This window comes from Leiobunum rupestre, chromosome 10 (assembly GCF_980474605.1).
Source record: "Leiobunum rupestre chromosome 10, qqLeiRupe1.1.hap1, whole genome shotgun sequence".
NCBI classification, from domain to species: domain Eukaryota; kingdom Metazoa; phylum Arthropoda; class Arachnida; order Opiliones; family Sclerosomatidae; genus Leiobunum; species Leiobunum rupestre.
In genome coordinates, this window is record NC_143393.1 from 37,035,347 (window position 1) to 37,054,738 (window position 19,392).

The 19,392-nt window shown below is 37.7% G+C and overlaps 1 pseudogene; it reads left to right on the top strand.

The window, feature by feature from the left end:
- Positions 1-662: 662 nt before the first annotated feature.
- LOC149925557 (estradiol 17-beta-dehydrogenase 11 pseudogene) lies at positions 663-1,610 on the top strand (annotated as a pseudogene).
- The last annotated feature ends 17,782 nt before the right edge of the window (positions 1,611-19,392 follow it).

Sequence of the window (19,392 nt, forward strand, 5' to 3'; positions counted from 1 at the left end):
TTGATTTTCGTGTTGATTCCCAGTTTATTATAGTGATTTTGATATTTCATAATTGATTTTCGTGTTGATTCCCAGTTTTTTATCGCGATTTTTATATTTCTTAACTGACTTCGGGTTGATTTCGAGTTTTTTATCGCGATTTTGAGATTTTTAAAATATGTTTTTTCTGGAGTGTACGGGATTTGGTCGAATGTCTGATTCATCGTTTCTTTTATTTATAACATATAGAAAACCCACCCTAACTCTAATAAATTATGTGAAAGTTTTTTTTCTAATTTGAAATTTTATCTTCACCAATCTAAAATGATTGAAAATAAATGCTTACTTTCATTCCTTTGACGTTTTTTTTTTAAAGAAATGGTGTTTGAAAAATTAGGTGAGCTTTATAAGGTCGATCTGCTCGAGCCCGCATCAAACGTAAAATAAAGTAAGACAAATCGAGAGTTTTAAAATCTTTCCTCGTCCGCACTTTCTCTTGTTGGTCAGTCGGCGTAGGGTAACTCCTTCGTCCCAGAAAGACTGCATTTCTAGGGTAAGCGGCGTAAAGGAGAGGGAGACATTCCGGCTCAAACCCGAAGAACGTACCCGAACCAAAGGAAAGGGGAAATGTAAAGCATTCTTGTTCCAGACTCTATCCGGATCGGTTCGCCTTCGAATGTAAAATGCCATATTATACATTGAGCCAGTTCCGCGAAGCGATCAATAAGTATTTGTTACTAATATTCGCCATACTCTGGTTCTTATGGGATGTCGTTTATCTGGGGCTCTACAGTTTCGTACCAAATTATCTCAAGTACAAGAAAGACGTCAAAGGTCAGATTGCGCTAATTACCGGCGGAGGAAGCGGATTCGGACGATTACTGGCGGTGCAATTCGGAAAATTAGGGTGCGTGGTGGTGTTGTGGGACATCAACGCGATCGGAAACGAAGTGACGCGGAAATTGGTCCGTCAATCGGGTGCTCAAGCGTATTCTTACGTCGTGGACGTGTCCGATAAAGAATCGGTGTACCGTACCGCCCAGCTGGTCAAGAAACAAGTGGGCAGAGTGACCATTCTGATAAACAACGCCGGGATTGGCACCTCCTCCTACCTATGGGACACTGAGGACGAAAAAATCGAGAAAGTCATCGGGGTCAACGCCGTGTCCCACTTCTGGACGACGAAAGCGTTTCTGTCCGGGATGATGGAGGTCAACAAAGGTCACATCGTTTGCGTCTCGAGCATCGCCGGGTTCACGGGTCTGCCCAAAGGCTGCTCCTACACCGCCAGCAAACACGCTCTAATGGGATTCATGGAAGCGCTGTCTTACGAGTTGCAAATGCAAGGACACGCCGTCAAGACCACCGTGGTTTGCCCCAATTTCAGCAACACGGGGTTCTTTACGGGCAGCTTGGAAGGCACCCTAACCATGACCGACCCCGAGGTCGTGGTCGAAGACATCGTGAATGGCGTGCTGACCGAAGAGGAATTCGTCTTCACCCCTTCCTACATTTTTTGGGCCATGATCGGAAAGGCTTTCGTCAGTCGCAAAACCAATTTGAAATTCGGACTGGCCGTGTTTGGTGCAAAAGGACCAGATCAAATCACCATGAAGGACATTTCAATTTAAAATCTCTCTCGGTGCGAATTATAACGGCGAATAATTGCGTACGTTGAGTGCATTCGTGACTACTGATAGTGCTAGTGCTATTCTCTAATTGTATTTGTTTTCATTCAATTCAGGTAGGCTTAAAATTACGATATTTATACGAACGCAAGAATGAGAATATGTTAATATATCCCGGAAAATGTTATCCCGATTGTCCGGAAGAAAAAAATGAACCATTACCCGAGGACCGGCAGAGGGGCGTGGACCACATTATACGGTTAAGGGGAAACCTTGATCATTTTTAATGACGTTTTCTGAAACCAGTTGCGGTATGTACTCTATCATAACTAACATAATAACAATAAGTATGACACTTCTATTGCTTTAATGCTAATTTTCTAACCGAACCTTTTTTCGGCACTGATACTCCCTTCAAGCTGTGACTGGGACTCGCGACTTAACGTTTTGGATGGCTACGTTTTGATAAAAATTTAAGCTTAATGTCGGAGAGCGTGATATAAAAACATGGGGTACGTTCAGCAGCAGTCAACGGAGAGAAACCCGATGGATTTAATATTTTCCACCGATGAGCTTTTTCGTCATAATGACGTCGTAAGTTGCTGAACGCTTTTATTCAGCATCTTTGTTTTTTGAAAAAGGCGTAGCTTTTATAGTAGTTTTACGTCAGTCATCGGAAAAACCGACTCTTCCAGCCGATGACTTCGGTGAGTAACCGATGACTATCGTGACGTCAAAACCGGAAACGTGGTTTCGGCTTAGGGGAAGTCTCGCGTATTTTAGACACTAGAGGGCTCTGTGCTGAGAAAACATCTTGATTACGCAATAACTATGAAAATCAGTTTGGTTGTAAATGGCGTTAATTGTCATACTTATTGTTATTATGTTACTTATGACTCTATCAGAAACTTCCGGTATTGCGTAGAGTAACACTTCAATAAATAGTCTCTGATCAGAGACGAGTAAGAGCCTGCACGCTTATAACCTCGTTTTTAATTAATTTGCTTAAATAAATAAACCAATTAACAAATAACTTTTGTTACGTGTTTAGAAGTGCTGAAAAATAGTGTTAACTCATATGACTATTTTAAATAATTTTTATAAAATAATAAAAGATCTAAATGGGAAATGTGTTCTGAACAGATTTTAAATCTTAGGTTATGCTCATAAAAACAATATTGGTTCAAAAATTGCATGGTTTTGAGTGGGTTTGTCAAGTTTAAGGGAAAACATTTTTGATAAATAATTATTTGATAAAATATCAACAAATGCTTCTTTACAAATGAAATAAAATGTCATTTTTAATCGAAAGTCGTTTTATTATTAATTAAAAATTAAATTTTTTTAGTTCATTCATAAATTACATCGCATAGCACATTTTAGAAACTTAATCAACTGCCACGAATCCTTAATTCCCTAACCGCTATTAAATTTAAACACATTTTAACCAAAAAACATTTGAATAAGGAAACAGTTTCTATAACTTAAAAGTGTGATAGTATAGTTTCTAAAACTATAATGACCACAGTAATAATACCACAACAAATAATCGAACCGGTACTGATGCAGGGTTAATGATTCAAGATATTATTCTTAAGCGAACCGCTAAACGAAGCTCAGCAATGAAGATTCGCAAAAGTGGATAACCAGTTCACTCACGTCGTCAGTATAATTAGCCCTAATGCGTTAGGATACAGCTTTCCATACGCAACGAATAAAAATTGTCGAAAAAAACGCCTATTTTTCTTTAAGTTGTAAAAATCTACGGGCAACATTACATTTACTAAATTCTTTAAATTGGACCTTTTCAAAGTTATTCAGCCGTCAGGAGGATTTCCGGACCGCTGAGGCTTAGCTTTGATTTTCGTTGAAAAATAATATTTCATCTAATTAGATATTTTAATTGTTATTTATTTTTTAATTTATAGTTATTTCGGTAAGGTAAACTAAATCTTAGCTATTTACTTGATTATAAATAATAGAATAAAAAGATGGTTCAAGTGTGCAATATTAAACATTTATTTAAAAATATATAAATAAAAACAATATATTTTTATATAAATGTTTAATCAAGAATGTATTTATTTATACTCAGGGAGAATGAATATGTCGAGACTATCGACGGACACGTTGAGGCCCTAACCCCATCACGCTAAGGGGGGAAGGAGGCGGTCTTATTTTTTGCGTCCTCGCAGCAGCGTTAATCGTGTCCAAAAACGTAATTTTTAAGAACCAATGAGATTGCAGTATTATTTGATTTTATTAAAGCGGAGGAGCATACCGGGGGGCCCAACGGGTGGAATTGGAGAAACGCTGAAAATAATCTCGACACATTCATTCTCCCTGAGTATAAATAAATACATACTTGGTTTAATATTGCACACTTGAATCATCGTTGATTTTATTTTATTTCTAATCAATATTAACGCGCAAGTTATCGGTGAAAATATTAACGGTTTCAACTATTTACTTGTAATATGGTTTGATTTGAAATGCTATTGGTACGCCAATTATTTTGCGGATGTTTATAAAATTATTGATTGGGTAACGATTTCATCAGCTTCACGCTGAATTGCGTAGAGTAACGCTCAAACAGATATAGTATCTAATTAAATAAACATTTATTTAAAATCGTCTCTAGCCAGAGGCGAATAAGAACCCTTACATTTAGAAATATCTTCTTCTAATTTATTCATATTTCGGCCACAAAATAAGGAAATTACAAAAAACGTTGTTACGCGTTTAAAAGTGTTGAAAATGTAATAAATCATATAAAAACTGAACTATAAAAACTTACGCCATTCTCATAAAAAATGAATTTAAAAATTGTCGCGATTTTGAGTTAGTACCTCAAGTTTAAGATTGATTAAAATAATAAATAAATGTTGTGGAATAGAGATCATGTTTTTAGCTCCATACCGATCTACTCTAGCAAAATCCAAACGGCAGGAAAACTAATGAAAAAAATGACACAAATCGCGACATCACGTAGCTTTGTGGTTTCAACGGCTGGCTTAACCTCTCTAATGATTTTGTAATTGCGATTTGAAAAATGAATTGCATCTGAGCACGTAAGCAGAACGACGCGGCAAAAAAACTTTTTTTTTAAAAACTTGTAAAATAAATTCCCTAAAGCGAAATGAATAGCAAACTAAACAAAAAAAGATACTATCCTAAAAGCCGGAAGTTATTTAATCCGTAATGTTAAATATCAATAACCAGGTGAGTGAGATCCAGACAAAAAGGTGAAGGTGATGAGACACATTCATAAATCTCCTTTTTCATCGCTTTTTTATCCAAGCCGGATTAGGATGATTTTAAGAGGAGATATTTTTATTACCAAACAACGAATATATTACGTAACAAGGTCAAGCCCGTTGCCACGCTTAAAACCAGTTCTGGGGAGAGAGTTTCGTCTAAAATGTATCCCGCTTATTTACAGTTTTCCTTTAAAGTACGTTTAAAAATTAGTAACCTCGCGTATGCCTTTTTTCTGGTATTGCATTTATGGTGATATAATATAAACTCGAATATAATCAGGAACATGTTTTTAATTATATTAAAATTACAACACGAAAAAGGCAGCCTGAAAATAAAAACTGTATATTAATAGGATTTTTTTGGAAACCTGATTGAAACTTTTTTATTATTTTTATAAAAAAAATCAAATAAATCCACAATTCCATCCTTTCAAATTGTCGCCGTAAATGACAAATGGTAGGCTATAAATTAAATTTTTTTATTAAAAATTTTTATAAACCTGGAATTTCTAAGTCGCCTTTTCTAGCGTGGCATCTGGAGACTGGAGAAACTGATCGAATGTAGGAAACCGCCGCCGCCAGACAAAAAGGGGGACGTTCACTCTGAAAATAAACCTACGAGAAAATGGATTTAAGAAACACTGATTCTTTCTCTCTCTACAGCCCTCGGATAATTTATAATGTTCTTCGAGAAATGTTCTAGTTCCGCACTTATTTAGATAGTTAAAAATAGAACAAATGAGGTATTGCGAATTGTTCTTATGAAAGCAAGCTAGCTGCCTCGTGTACAGCGGCACGAGGGAAAATATATTTATAATGATATAATAATAACGATATAATGATATAATAATAGTGATATAATGATATAATAATAATGATATAACGATATAATGATATAATGATATAATAATAAAGATAAAAAAAAATAGTGATAATAATATTGATAATAATAATGATAATATTAATATTAATTAACTAACCCCTAACGCCGCCAGTCATTTTATTGAAAATTTCCCTCACGTTTGTCCATTTTTTTAAATCTTTAATATTAAACATATAAAATGACTGGATCTTAATCCAAATCAAAGATCCACATTTGTATACAAAGAACCTAATATTAACCACAACAAAATTAACCATTTATTCATTATCGCTAAGTAACAAACCAGCTAGACAAAGACAATCCACTTCAAAACTTCAAGATCCTCAACATCGTTAATATTGAGGAACAATAACAAAAACTAAATTTGAAAAATATTTATAACCAAGTAAAGAAGATAAATCGATCCTGGTTAAAAATTGTTAATAGACAAAGGGTAAAATATACAATGTCAAATTCCACCTTAATCCATACTGTAAAAAATATTTTTATGTATAACAACTGTATTATATTGTTTAAAAAAGTGGGAATATTTTGTGATAAAATAAGAATGAACATAAACTCCTGTAAAATTATTTTTGTGTGGTGGACAGGGGCGGCGATATAGGGTACGCAGGGTACGCAACTGCGTGGGGGCGCAAGAGGTTTGGGGGCGCATTTTTTCGAGGACTATAAAGTGAGTAAGTTTTATAGTTGGCGCCAAAAGTAGGTAAAGATTGGTTTAAATTTGATGTATTTCAGTCTTTAAACACGAGTAGTTTATTTAAATGCGTTACGAGTCTTACGCTACTTCATTTTAACTTACTCTTCGAAGAATTAGTTCATAACGCAGGGTACACGCCGGAGACTTTTTAGATTATCTAGTCGTGTTACGAGATTTACTCTACTTTACTTTAAGTTTTACTGCTTAGAATTAGCTCATAATGCAGGATACACGATGGGCACGTTTTTACTCTATGTTACATTTCTATGTTGGAGAGCTTAATAAGGAGACGGGTTGTTTAAATTTAAAAGTAACATATAATGTGATATTCGCAGTAGTGGCGTAACTTGCGAGTTGCCACGCTTTATTTTATCTTTATTTTGGAAATTGGGACTCGGAGAGTCGAAAACCCATAGATATAGGAAACGTATATAAAGGTCTAGAGAAAATATTTCAAAGGGAGTGAATACGGAGGTGACAGCTAGCAGAAACGCGTAATTTCTGCAGGCTATCCTTGAAAGGCACTATCTATCGGTAAGAAAGCTCGTGCTACATTGATTTGGGAATAAATAGAGGTACAACTAAATCTGGCTGGCGCGGGACCAATTTCGTTCAATAAGGAGACTTAATCAACTTTATCGTTCTACCGTGGCGGCATCTGTCTCTAGTGGTGGAAACTATATTGCAATTGAATTTTTTCGCGAATCTGATGCGAAATTGAAATGTATTACTGTGTAATGTGTTACTCGTAACAAACAAACCTTTGAAGTTGTTTAAAAATAATTTTATTCTGTCAACACGATCCTATTTAACTCAAGTTACGGTGAGTTAGCTAATAATTATTTATTTTTAGCCATATAACTTTACAAAGTATAGATGGCTCTACCGCCTAATTATAAAGATTAATTTCGTACAGTCTTATCAGAACAGGTCCCGCGTAACCATGGTAACCGAAATCGTAATTGTAATTCTAGCAGTATTATTCCCAATTCAATGTCGTGCTATCGTCGCGAGAGCCATTGTCTCATGCTAAAAATTATACTAAAAGTCACCAACAGATGGTGTCTAAAGACTACGGTCTGCGGAAAGGTCAAGCACTTAGTACTAAAATGCTAAGAGAGCTCGCGCTCTTGGTCACGTGCCTTCCTGTCTGCTAGGTATCAATTCCGTATTTTATGTTATGACGCCCCGAAATTTATCTAGACCTTTATCAAAAATAATTTAAACTCGTACCCTAGATTCGAATACTGAGAGCTTTCCCATTGACGGTTTTGTTACGAAGCGTTTACCCTTTTCCGGCACGTGACCTCAGAAAAATCGGGCTCCATCGGTTGTGGCACGGCCAACTTCGATCACGCGCTGCCGTGTTTGCGGTAAGGCCCAAACCATGGAGCGAATTTTTTCTGAGTTCCGGCGGGAAGTGGGTAAACGCTATCGGCAACGAGCGAGAGAGTGATTTCGAATCTAGGGTACGAGTTTAAATTATCTTTGCCTTTATATACATTTCTTATATCTATGGGAAAACCGCGCAATTTGACATCTGTCTAACGATGCAACACTTTTTGAAGTAGCTACTTTAGCAACTACAACGAATCAAGGCTGCGTTCGAAAAAATATTAGAAATCACTGTTCTGTGTTCGCAACTTAAAAACAGCAGGCTTTTAATTCGGATTTTGATATGTCTAGTTTCGCAAATCATTTTAGGGGGCTGTTCGGGGCCCCTTCATCTAGATTTGGGGCCCCTACAAGCGAAATAAAAGTAGGCTGTAGCCTACCTCTGGCGCCGCCACTGGATATTCGATGTAGTTTTGTCTAAGTACCGTCGCGTACCCTACATCATTTTTGTTGAACAAAGGAGTGAGGCTAATACGAGGATCTTTCGAATTTGATGAATTGGTTCGAATATATATATATATATATATATATATATATATATAAAGGGGCGCAAAATCTTACGCATCGTGGGGGCGCTACTAACCCAAGCTCCGCCACTGGTGGTGGATATAGCCAATGTATTGTCAATATTCTCAAAGATTTTAAGAGGGAAACTGAAAATTTACAAAACTATATTAAAACCAGTTTTCGCAAATAGACCAAAGCTAAATCCTAATTCTACTAAACGAAATTTCGTAATAAGTGATAACCCAAAACGTAATTCTACAAGATCTTGAAAATCGACTCGTCTGAAATAAATAAACTGAAAAACGAATAAATATTAATAACGAACAAATAAATAGTCTACAACCATATTTATTTACCTATTTAGATTCAATTTCTTTCCCCGAGTTCCATAGTTGAAATGTAGCCCGGATGAACGGACGTTGTGACTAGCGTTTCCAACTAGACAAGAGTAGAGCTGTTTAAAAATTTGAGCTTCTTCTTCGGGATAATACTAGCTCGGTCTCGAAAAGCTAGTCACTTTCCCGGACCTTGCTGTGGGGACTACCGTCCACTCTGATTAAAATTTCGAAAGGAATCTTATCTGGAGATATCTTAATTCCATATCGGTGAAGCATCTGCACATCAACTGATCTGATAATATCTGAACGAAATGGCATATAATGTTATACCTTATTTATTTATTTATTTGAATCATATAACTTATTTCTTATCGGGGAATCGATTGTAAGAACTATGTGAGATAAATGAATGACGTTTCGGCTATTTGGAACAATAGCCCCGCCACATGTTTTCCACTTTTTAGTTGCACCTTACTAACGTACTTATTAAGGGGAACCTAATTTTGCAAAAATTATTAGCCGCAAATAATTAATTTTAAAGTTATACTAATTTTAAAGATGTACGAACCGAACGGTTCGGGGCGTAGAATTCACTTAGCGGCCCGGTCACAAGTCACTAGTTGACTTAGGGCTGTGTGATTATTATTATATTGTCTTTAGCGTAAACCCAAAAAATATATTTTAAATATTAAATTTAAATTTCAACACATTTTTATTCAAATTGTATATTAACTTAATAAGTGTACTATAGTAACCTAAAAGGAATTTTCCAACCACCCTGTTATTAAGAACCATATCTCAATCACCCAGTTTTTCACATAATTATCACACTTAGCATTAACAATCAAAGAGTAATTTTACCTCAAAGGAAAATCCATGACCACGCTTTATTAACCACCCTGATCATTAATTACGAACTGTACATTAAAACCAGCATACTTTAACAACCTAAGTAAAAATCTCACCAAAATGAGCGCTGTGTCACCCACCCTGTACAGTAACTCAATCATCTGGTCTTTTAACATAATCAGTGCACTAATCCTTAACAATCGATGAGTAACTTTAGCAAAAAAAATAATTAACACGCTTTATCAATCACCCTGTCCATTAGAACAATATTTAAATCCCCTGTACATTCACTTTATTAGCACAATATAACAACCCAATGGGATTTTTTACCAAAAGTAGTAAAACCTAGTGCATTAACAAAGATCCCAATCACCTTGTTATTCAACCAGTGAAAAATCAATTATATCAGTGAAAAGCCCAAACAGACCTCATTAAAACTACTTATGAGTGTTATTTTCACCTAATAGAAAAATGAATAACAATGCCTTCTCAATAAACACGTCCTTTTAAGCACGTTCAAAAGGACTTTACCCTCCAATGCGTCTTTGAACTTTTAGGTGGGGACACTTCCTATCGATAATTGATGCATCATCTACCCTTCTAACTCTATCGTTTTGCCATGGCAACCAAAAATGTTTTTAACAACTCAAATTTAAACTTTCTCTAAAATAGCATGGGAAAATCCCTGATGGTATATGATTGATTTTACCCAATTTTATCGATTTTATCCAATTTAATCAATTTTACCTTAAGATTTTACCCAATTGTTTTGCCAATTTTTTTTTATTTTTTGAGTAAAACCGCAAATGGTACATTCCATAAACATATTATCGCGCTTTTTTGTTTTTAGTCCTATAGTAATTTCAATTTTCGCCATTTTTCCAAAAAATCTAAAAGAAGCACGGAAACATTTGCTCTGTTCTCGATCTCGATCCGTTGAACCTTGGGTTGAACGGTCGAAATCAGCAGATCGGTTTTGGGCGATCTCGTAGCACCAAAGAGTAGAAAATGGAACATGCGAAACTTGATCGGAGCAGAACCAAGCACGCAAATGGAACATAAACGCTGATCAGAGCGATCTAGAGCGCTCAAGAGCAGTCAAATGGAAAACGCTATGAGTCTGAGATTCAACAGACTAAAAGTTTAATCATGGAATTTTACCAGTCACCAGTAACTTCAATAAGTTTTTGCTTATAATTAATTTTATTATACAGTTCAAGGAATTGGGAAGTTGAAGTAGCTACTAGCTAAGTTAAAAAAATAAGACCTAGACTCAGACTGTACATAAGATACCATATGTAACATAATCACCATAAGTATGCCATAAAAGCATTTTCGTTAATGGAACCTTGTTCACGCGATATGACGTAAATTACGTCACTTACAACGCCGTGACGAAATACGAGTCATCAACTTTACTGATGGGAAACGGAAGTTAGTGAGAATTCCTCGCGCGTTTCTGGCTTTGCCCATGTCAAGTTTAGCTCGTGCCTCGCGATCACATGATTTCATTTCCATGATAACCTTTTCAAAGCGCAAGGGTTATAAGCATTTTTGCATTTTTGGGTCCGCTCAATGTATGTTCCGCGTGAAACGAGGTCTCCTTGAATTTTTTTCAATGGAAATATTATACAGAGGCATACTTATGAGTAATTATGTTACATATGAAGATACTCATTGAATCTACCGGAAATACGATGTCTGACGGGGGAAATTTATTCAGTTATTGTAATTATTTGTAAATGTAAAAATTATGAATAAAGAAGTATAGATGGTACTTTTCTATTCATTTCTTACTCTGTAAAAACGTACGCTAAAGCAAGTGGCGGCTATATCAAAAAAGCAAAAAAAAAAATGTTTTGAAATAAAATATTTATAAGCATTTTCAGGAATCCAGACCTCTACTTGGAATGCTTATCGCGTCAGATTTTGTTCTCGATGTGGCTGACGGTTTGTTTTAACGTCACTATGTTAACTTAACAAACAACAACGTGAGAGGGGAGCGCGCGCAGAGGGGATTTTATCTCTCGTAGGCGGGGCCAAACCCGTCAGAGTGATTTTACCATAAGCGACACGGCATTCCAAGTAGATGTACGGATTAGTGGCATTTTAGAATTGATCGTATTAATATACCATTTCATTTTCCGACTTCAGATTTGCTCATTCTAAAAAACCATTGTGCTGCAAATGGCTTATTGCCTTTAATCGGGTAGACTTTAAACTGGGAAATAACCAAGAAGCGTGGTAAACACTTCAATGCAGGGGCGCCTCTTTGTGTAGTGCCTAGAAGGGCCGCCACCACGGCCCCTAAAATAACGCCAAACCGTATTTCTCATGAAATTACATACTTTGCTTTAACAAGAGTTGCATTTGTACTGATAAATTGTGCCAAAAGTTAGTTTCTACTTATCTAATAATCATATTGTTAAATCGCTTAGCAATTTAAAACACAAATTGGTAAACCAGGGCCGGATTTTGGTGTTCGTAGTCCCTAGGCACCTTTTTTCCTGGATGTTTTGTGAATATGTGTTGATATTTTCTTTTATTTCAATACTGGGTTGACTGCTTATGACGTTAATATGCACATAATAAAAGTTTGATAAATTTTGCTGAATAGCATTCTGTCAATCCGGCCCTGGTAAGGGGGGCACCAAAAGTCCAACTCACCCGGGTGAAAATTTTACCTTAAGCCGCCCCTGCTTTAGACCCCGACGCCGCCGAGTTACGCGCCGGCGCGCCGCCGACGCCGATTTTTTTTCAACGCCGCCACTGATTGGAAATTTTAGTCGGCGCGCCGCCGCCGCCGCCGCCGCCGCCGCCGCGGATTATTTTCCAGCGCGACGCCGATTAATTCTGCTTAAAATGCTGCCACGCGGTTTTTGGGGTTTTCGGCAGTAGCGAAGCTTGGAATTACTTTGGACAATTGCAACGTTATGAAGACGGAATTATTATATGCTGTTAACATATGTAACATAATTACTCATAAGTATGACACTAGCTCTATTTCATCACTAACGGTTTGTTTCACAGATATTGCGTCATCCGTATCCAACGTAATATTTGACGTCATCGAATCTCAAATGCCGATTATGTCGTCGCACAATTAGCTCTACGTTTGATAAACCGACTACCCTTATTTTATATGCCATATCCTTATCTGCTTTAATTTTTTTTCACTCATTTTGAACACTTATGAAATATCAAAGTTTTTGATGATATATTATATGATATTTGTGATAATATGTGATATGATATATGCCAAATAGACCACGCTTCCTCAGGTTTGGTGAGCCGCCCTGTTGCAATTGGGTTGTAATTTTACAGGTCAATAAAGAAATCTTGAATCTTGACAAACAGGTTTGAAAAGCCATGTCTTAAGAGCTAAAATGAATTACAATATACTGTCAATTAATATGCAAATTAATGAAGTTTTCGGAAACTCAGGTTCTAAAATAAATTTGCATTGTCAAATCTTGGATTAATAATCCAAGGTCAAATAAAAGAAGCAGGTTTACTGGAAAAAATAGTTAAAATTCAGGTTGAGCTTTTCTGTGGCATCTACAAGGTTGGGGTCTTTGCAGATTCTTTTGAGCCTAGACCTAACTTTTCTAGGCTTTGTATGGGTTTTAATAACGCTGGTTGAATATCCATCCCACTTCGACATCGACTTGTTCCATTTTCGGAAAGCTCTGAACCGTATTGGTCATTTTCCGCAACCTTTTCTTTTTCTAAACTACTCATATAAATTTCAATAAAGCTACATTGGGCTGACTAAAATTCGGATACAAAAAATTCCTTCTCAATTTAGAGGTTTTCCATTGGCTTAAATACATATGTCAGTAGCCAATAGTGTGACTCCCAAAATTACTAGGATGAATAAAAAGGTTAAAATCTAACGTAGTCCACCTTTTTACTGGTCCGTGGTGAAACAAACCGTTAGTGAAGATTTTTGAAAGGAATAAAGGTACAGTGGCATACTTATGATGAATTATGTTACATATGCTGTTAATTATTATTCTAAACTAGCGTAAATAAAAAAAGCCTATACTCGGAATAAATTAAACCAGGAGCAGGACCACAGGTAGGTTGATTTCTACTTTATAGTATAAAAATATTTTTTTATAAAGAAACGCCGCCGCCGACTAAAATTGACCGGCTCGCCGCCGCCGGCAAAAATTTCGCGGCGTCGGGGTCTACCCTGCTTCAATGATAGTGATTATCGTGTTTGGATAAGTTGGAAAATACTTTAACAACGCAGTTCCTCCTGTGTTCTCGGAAAGAGACAATTCTGATTTTTCAGATATAACAATTTTGGATTTTAACTTCAGATTTAATGAAACCAGGACAAAAGTATACACTTATAGGTATTTAATAGTACAATATAATATCAGTAGATAGAAAATAGCGGACCTTTAGATGAGATTAACACTTCAGTCCCTGAAGAAATGGCAACTGATGAGGTAATCAAATAATATTTTAAGTAAGAGTGCTAAATTAAAATGTATAAATTAGAAATCATGTGAAACATCTTTCCATTTGGTTAAGCTTCAAAAGGCCTTGGACACTGATAAAAAGGAAATTCATTCTCTACAAAAACAACAATTTCGTGTTTCAGGAATTCCAACTTGGAACAAATCAAATGTGATAAAATGACGACCAAAGATCTTTCATTCAATTTGACAGATGTAGAAGGGACCATAATTCTTTATAGCTGTGGTATCGTAGTCTTCCGTGCTAGCCTGCTGGTGGCGTCTACTGAATCGGTGGCTTTCTGCTGTTACATTGGGTTCCGGGTTGAAGTGCGCCGTTAATTTGGCAACCAGATCCTTGTATGACAGCGTTTTCGGCGCCGCTGGAGAACAGTGTGTCAGAATTTATAGCCCGGTGTACCTAGTAACAAAGACCATACCACCGGAGGCCTATCATCATAGTGCCCTACGCCAGCGTCCCCAAGCCCGGACAGGTGACAAATCCAGCATGGGTAGCAGAACCCCACTACTGATGGTCTCACCTTTGACGCAAGCCACTCAACCCAGCAGAAGGTGCATCAATGGGTGGACCAATTCCCACTTCGCACACAGCAGTGGGATTTAGAATGGATGCTATAGCAACTCCAGCCGACACCCTACCTATGAAGGTAAGGAGCCAAACCCTTTGGAAAGAGCTCCTAAAGGGGAACGAAGAGCACACAGCAGCCCAAGTAACCCGGCACAGCTGGCACCGGAGATCCCGGTGGGCCCCAAAAGGCCAGGAAACAGGACCGCCGTGCCCGCATATGGAGGCTCGCCGCCCCACAGCAGGCTACCCAATCCGCCGAGGTGGCCAGTTTGCCTGGACCTTCTCCGTTAGCCTGAACCGAAGTTCAGTATCCAGCTCAAACCTGACCGAAGTCGGAGGTGGAGATAGGACCATCTCCCAGTGCGCCACCGCCCTTATGGGTTACAAGAGCCGGACCCCGACTCCCCGGTAAAGCCACCAGTTATTGCACACTCTAACCCGTTTAGGGCCCGCCGCTGGAGAACATAAATCTTGGATGAGAGAATATATTTTCTTACCCACAGATGTTAACAGAACTCCAGCGCGCAATGTGTCGTCAATCTGGTTAACGGCCATGAAAATTTCCTACCTCTCTACATACGTAGCCCAATCTTCTTCAGCAGGAACGAATTCCCCGACGCTGCCCAGAAAAGATGCCATGGAAACGGAAGAGCTGCGCCTTGAATTTACTTGAGAATCCCGCAGACCAAATTATCCCCGTCGACACTTGTGGTATCGTAGTCTTCCGTGCTAGCCAAGGCAGCTTCTGGAATAGCGTATCATTGCCGAGATAAAGGATGAACACAACTCAGTGATTGCGGGTAAACGAGTGCTTAGTTTATTTAATAAAAACAGGTTATATAGGTATGGATAAAAACAACCTTTGTATAAAAACCATATTAGATAACAGATTACATCAATAGCCCAAGAATAATAATAAAAAATAATAATAATAATCAGCTAGGCTAATTGCCCGATTTCAAAATTACGTTTTGGCGCGTGACAGTACCTTTACATTATGAGGTATAGCAGGCTTATTTACCTGCTTTTATACCCTAACATGGCGGCGTATTTTCACGCGCAAAATGAATTTTAAGATCCCCCAATACCCAAGGCACCATCTTAGGCCTAAATCATCAAGTGACTTTTAAAGCGATTAATTCAGGTGACCGGGTTAAGTTATTTAAGTTATTAAGAAAGTTACTATGTTTATTTAATTATTTTATAACATAAAAATTGTCTCAAGCTCATTTGAAATTATACTTTAACACCATTCGTAAGGGAGGAAGCTCGAACTATAATATTACCTCTAGACAGTTCACTGCTACCCACAAAACACTTTAAACATCGAAAAGCGGAAATGTCGTCGCTTTGGTCATGCGAGAAACTATTGGTGACCAAACGTCCACATCTAACATCTTCTGAGAAAACCTAATTCATTACATGGATGGTTTTGTTTAATGAAGCTGAAAAAAGATTTGAAAAACGTACGACTAGAGAATAAAAATATCCTAAATCTATAAAGTCCCAAATAAAAACATAGATGCTGATAGAAAATATCGATAACACACGTTCGTTGGCCCAACGATAATCGTAGCTGGGACCCTATTCTGTAAGCACTTCTCGATCTCGAATCGCTCTCACGAGATGTCGAAAAACGCTATTCTATCAAATATTTGTCGAAAAATGCTACTCGAATTCGATGGACTTCTCGAAGTCGATCTCGTCGTGTCCGACAGAGGTTTCAACCAATCATCGAGCTGGTAGTTCTTTTTAACTACCTCCCCCCCCCCTTCTCCCGTGTTGCCAAAAAGCTACCACTACCCAAACCGTCTTTCTTAGGGAAAAAAGCAATGGCGCTTGCTATAGCTCGGCTTGTATTGTTAAATATAGCCTTAGAAATCGATAATAGGCGTAATTTTCAAAGATAAAGAGTTATAAGAGACCAAACAATAAATCCTTTGGACTTAGAGCTCGGCGTTTGGATAAGAAATAATAACTTAATTCATTTTTATCCACAAACGAAAATTATCCGAAAAAAACCCGATAATTTTACATGTTAAATTGCTATATAGCTGTGGATAATATCCATGGATAAACAGTTAATCGTAATTTTTATGGTTAATCAAAACTTTAGTGGTTAATTTAGCTGTTTCGCCGAGCTCTATTTGGACTTTAAATATATACTGCAGTATTACAATGAAAATAAATATCCTTTCTCTAAACTATAAAACATGGACGTGTGTAATCAGCTGTTTTTGTGATGGTGTATTCTTATTGGTCGGAAAATAGATAGCCTATGCGCGATTACAACCGGAAATATGTAGAACCCACGTGGTCTACTCGCTTGTCGAGATGTATCACTTCGATTTCGATGAAGTATAGAATAGCGTTTATCGAGAAATGACTTCTCGATCGAAGTGATCGCCTTCGAGATCGACTTCGAGTCGACATCGAGAGTGAGATCGAGATAAATTAGAGAATAGCCTCCCTGGTTCAACTGTCGGGCCGACCATAAAGAAGTAAAATTTGCAAACTTACAAAAACGAATTTATCAAAGTTCGTGGTATTTATGTAAGAACAGGCGCGCTTGCCTTTTTAGATAAAATACAAGACTGGTTCGAGATCTGAGCCACAAAAACCTAATTTATAAAAAAACAAGTTGGCAAGCCAAAATATACCTCTCCTCGGAAGAATTGTCCCTAGTGGTATTAATTTCTCGAGATAACCCTTAAAGATATATCTCCGCAATTTAGAGTTATTTGTTAAAAATATTAACCCATTTCTATCCCGCCCGGTATAAAATTTTAATTATAATTAAAATAATTGAGACGAAACGACCAATTTTAATTTATTCAGAATATCATAAGTTAAGTAGTTACAACAGTAAGTTAGACGTACTATAACAATGCACAATTGAATTAAACCCTTTTACAGAACAAGTTTATCAGTTAAATATAATACGAAGCAAATTTTAATGAAAGAAATATCTACAGAGGCTTTTTGGAATTACTCGCTTACGAAATACTTGCCGCATCTTTAACGCTCATTTTATTTCAACACTCGCCCTTGATGAAGATACCGTAGATATCTGGTAGTGGACGACTCGTTCACTTCCTGTTGACGTTGTGACGCATACCACATGAAAAAGACCAATGCCGTCCAATTTCCAATATCATATAATGACTCGCACACCCAAGAAATCATTGACTGCGTTAGAAATCGTAGATATCCAAATATCCACACCAAATGTATTTACAAGAAGCAAAAACCTTACCATCAACAAAGCACAGAGAGCCACTTGACTAACCGCCAGCTCTTAAAGCAATTAACGTTAAATTATCTCCTTTGAATTAACAGAACTATATATAGGTCGTTAAGAAAGTGGACCACCCACAGGGTCTACCCTTTAACCCTCTAATCTCGGCTGACTGCGCTAAAACAAGATTTAACCTTTAAAAAATACCAGATTAGGCCTTCATAAATTCATTAATAAAAAAAAGACTTTATTACCTATTATGCTTACGATGCCTGTCTTAATTTCAGTGAATCTAAGCAGCTATCGGTGGTTCTGTGGTAGAGCGCTCGACTGCCAAGCCGAATGGTCTGGGTTCGAAACCTGGGTGGCGCGTTTGTTTCTAATCAATAGAGAAACGCTAAATTAGAATTTCTTCGATGCAATAATTTCAATTTCAATTCTATTTCAATTAAACCAAAATTTCGTACTCTATTAAATACGCTTCCGATAAAGCTGAAGGTCTAATTTTCAATAAGGCGTAACAAGTGTCGGTGGTTCTGTGGTAGAACGTCCGCCTGTCAATCAGGAGGTCTCGGGTTCAAATCCCGCCCGATGCGATCGCAAATTGATACTAAGACGAATACCGTGTACAACTGGTGGAAACCCTGCCATTGGACGTTGAGAGGTAGCATTACACTCAGCACTCGGTCCGTCCCAAAGTCATTAAGAAGAAGTTGGAGAGAAAACGCCCATACAAACCCAACAGACTTAACATGCACAACCATCAGAACACAAACCCAACAAACTCAACACTCACAACCTACGCATAAACATTACAAAAACGTAGTACACCAAACCGTCACGACGGTGAGCGAAAAAAACACCATCCAAACCAAACCGCAAATGCATCCGTTAACGCTCACCGTCACACGGTGGTTTTGCCAACCCTTTGAGAAACTGCGTACGCAGTGATTACACTTTGCACCGAAAATGCGAACGCGTTCGCAGTCCTGACAGACCCACAGACAGACACGGTCGTTGTATAACCCCTCCTAGGGGACTTTGTCCCCTCGGAGAGGTAAAAACTGAGTTTGAGGCAAGTTTTGATGCCGTAATTGGCGATATAAACGCCACGCCGCCGCCGCCGTTAAATTTTGGTTACAACGTCACCACCGAAATTTCTCAAAATTGAAGCCGATAACCGATTTCCAAGTTTCCATAAACAGGTAACTGAACTATAATTTGAAATTTAACTGTTATCAAAAGTAAATGAACCGTAGTTATCAGAAGGCTATTGATTGCTTGCTCGTAGCGTCGTATGCGTTCGTCCTAGCTAAGCCACGCCCAAAAACGGCCGCCATGACAATTATTTTAGGTCACAGATCACGAGACAAAAAGCCTGCGAAAAATAATCACGCCATGGGCGTCGTAATGTCATGGCCAACCTAAACGCGTTACCGTGGCAACGAGCCCAAGGCACACCCACGAGCAAGCTACGAATACTCCCCATGTTAGAGGCGTTTTCCTTGTGACGTTACATGTTGATCTCGAATTTAAAATTTTGCGCGCTCCTAGGCC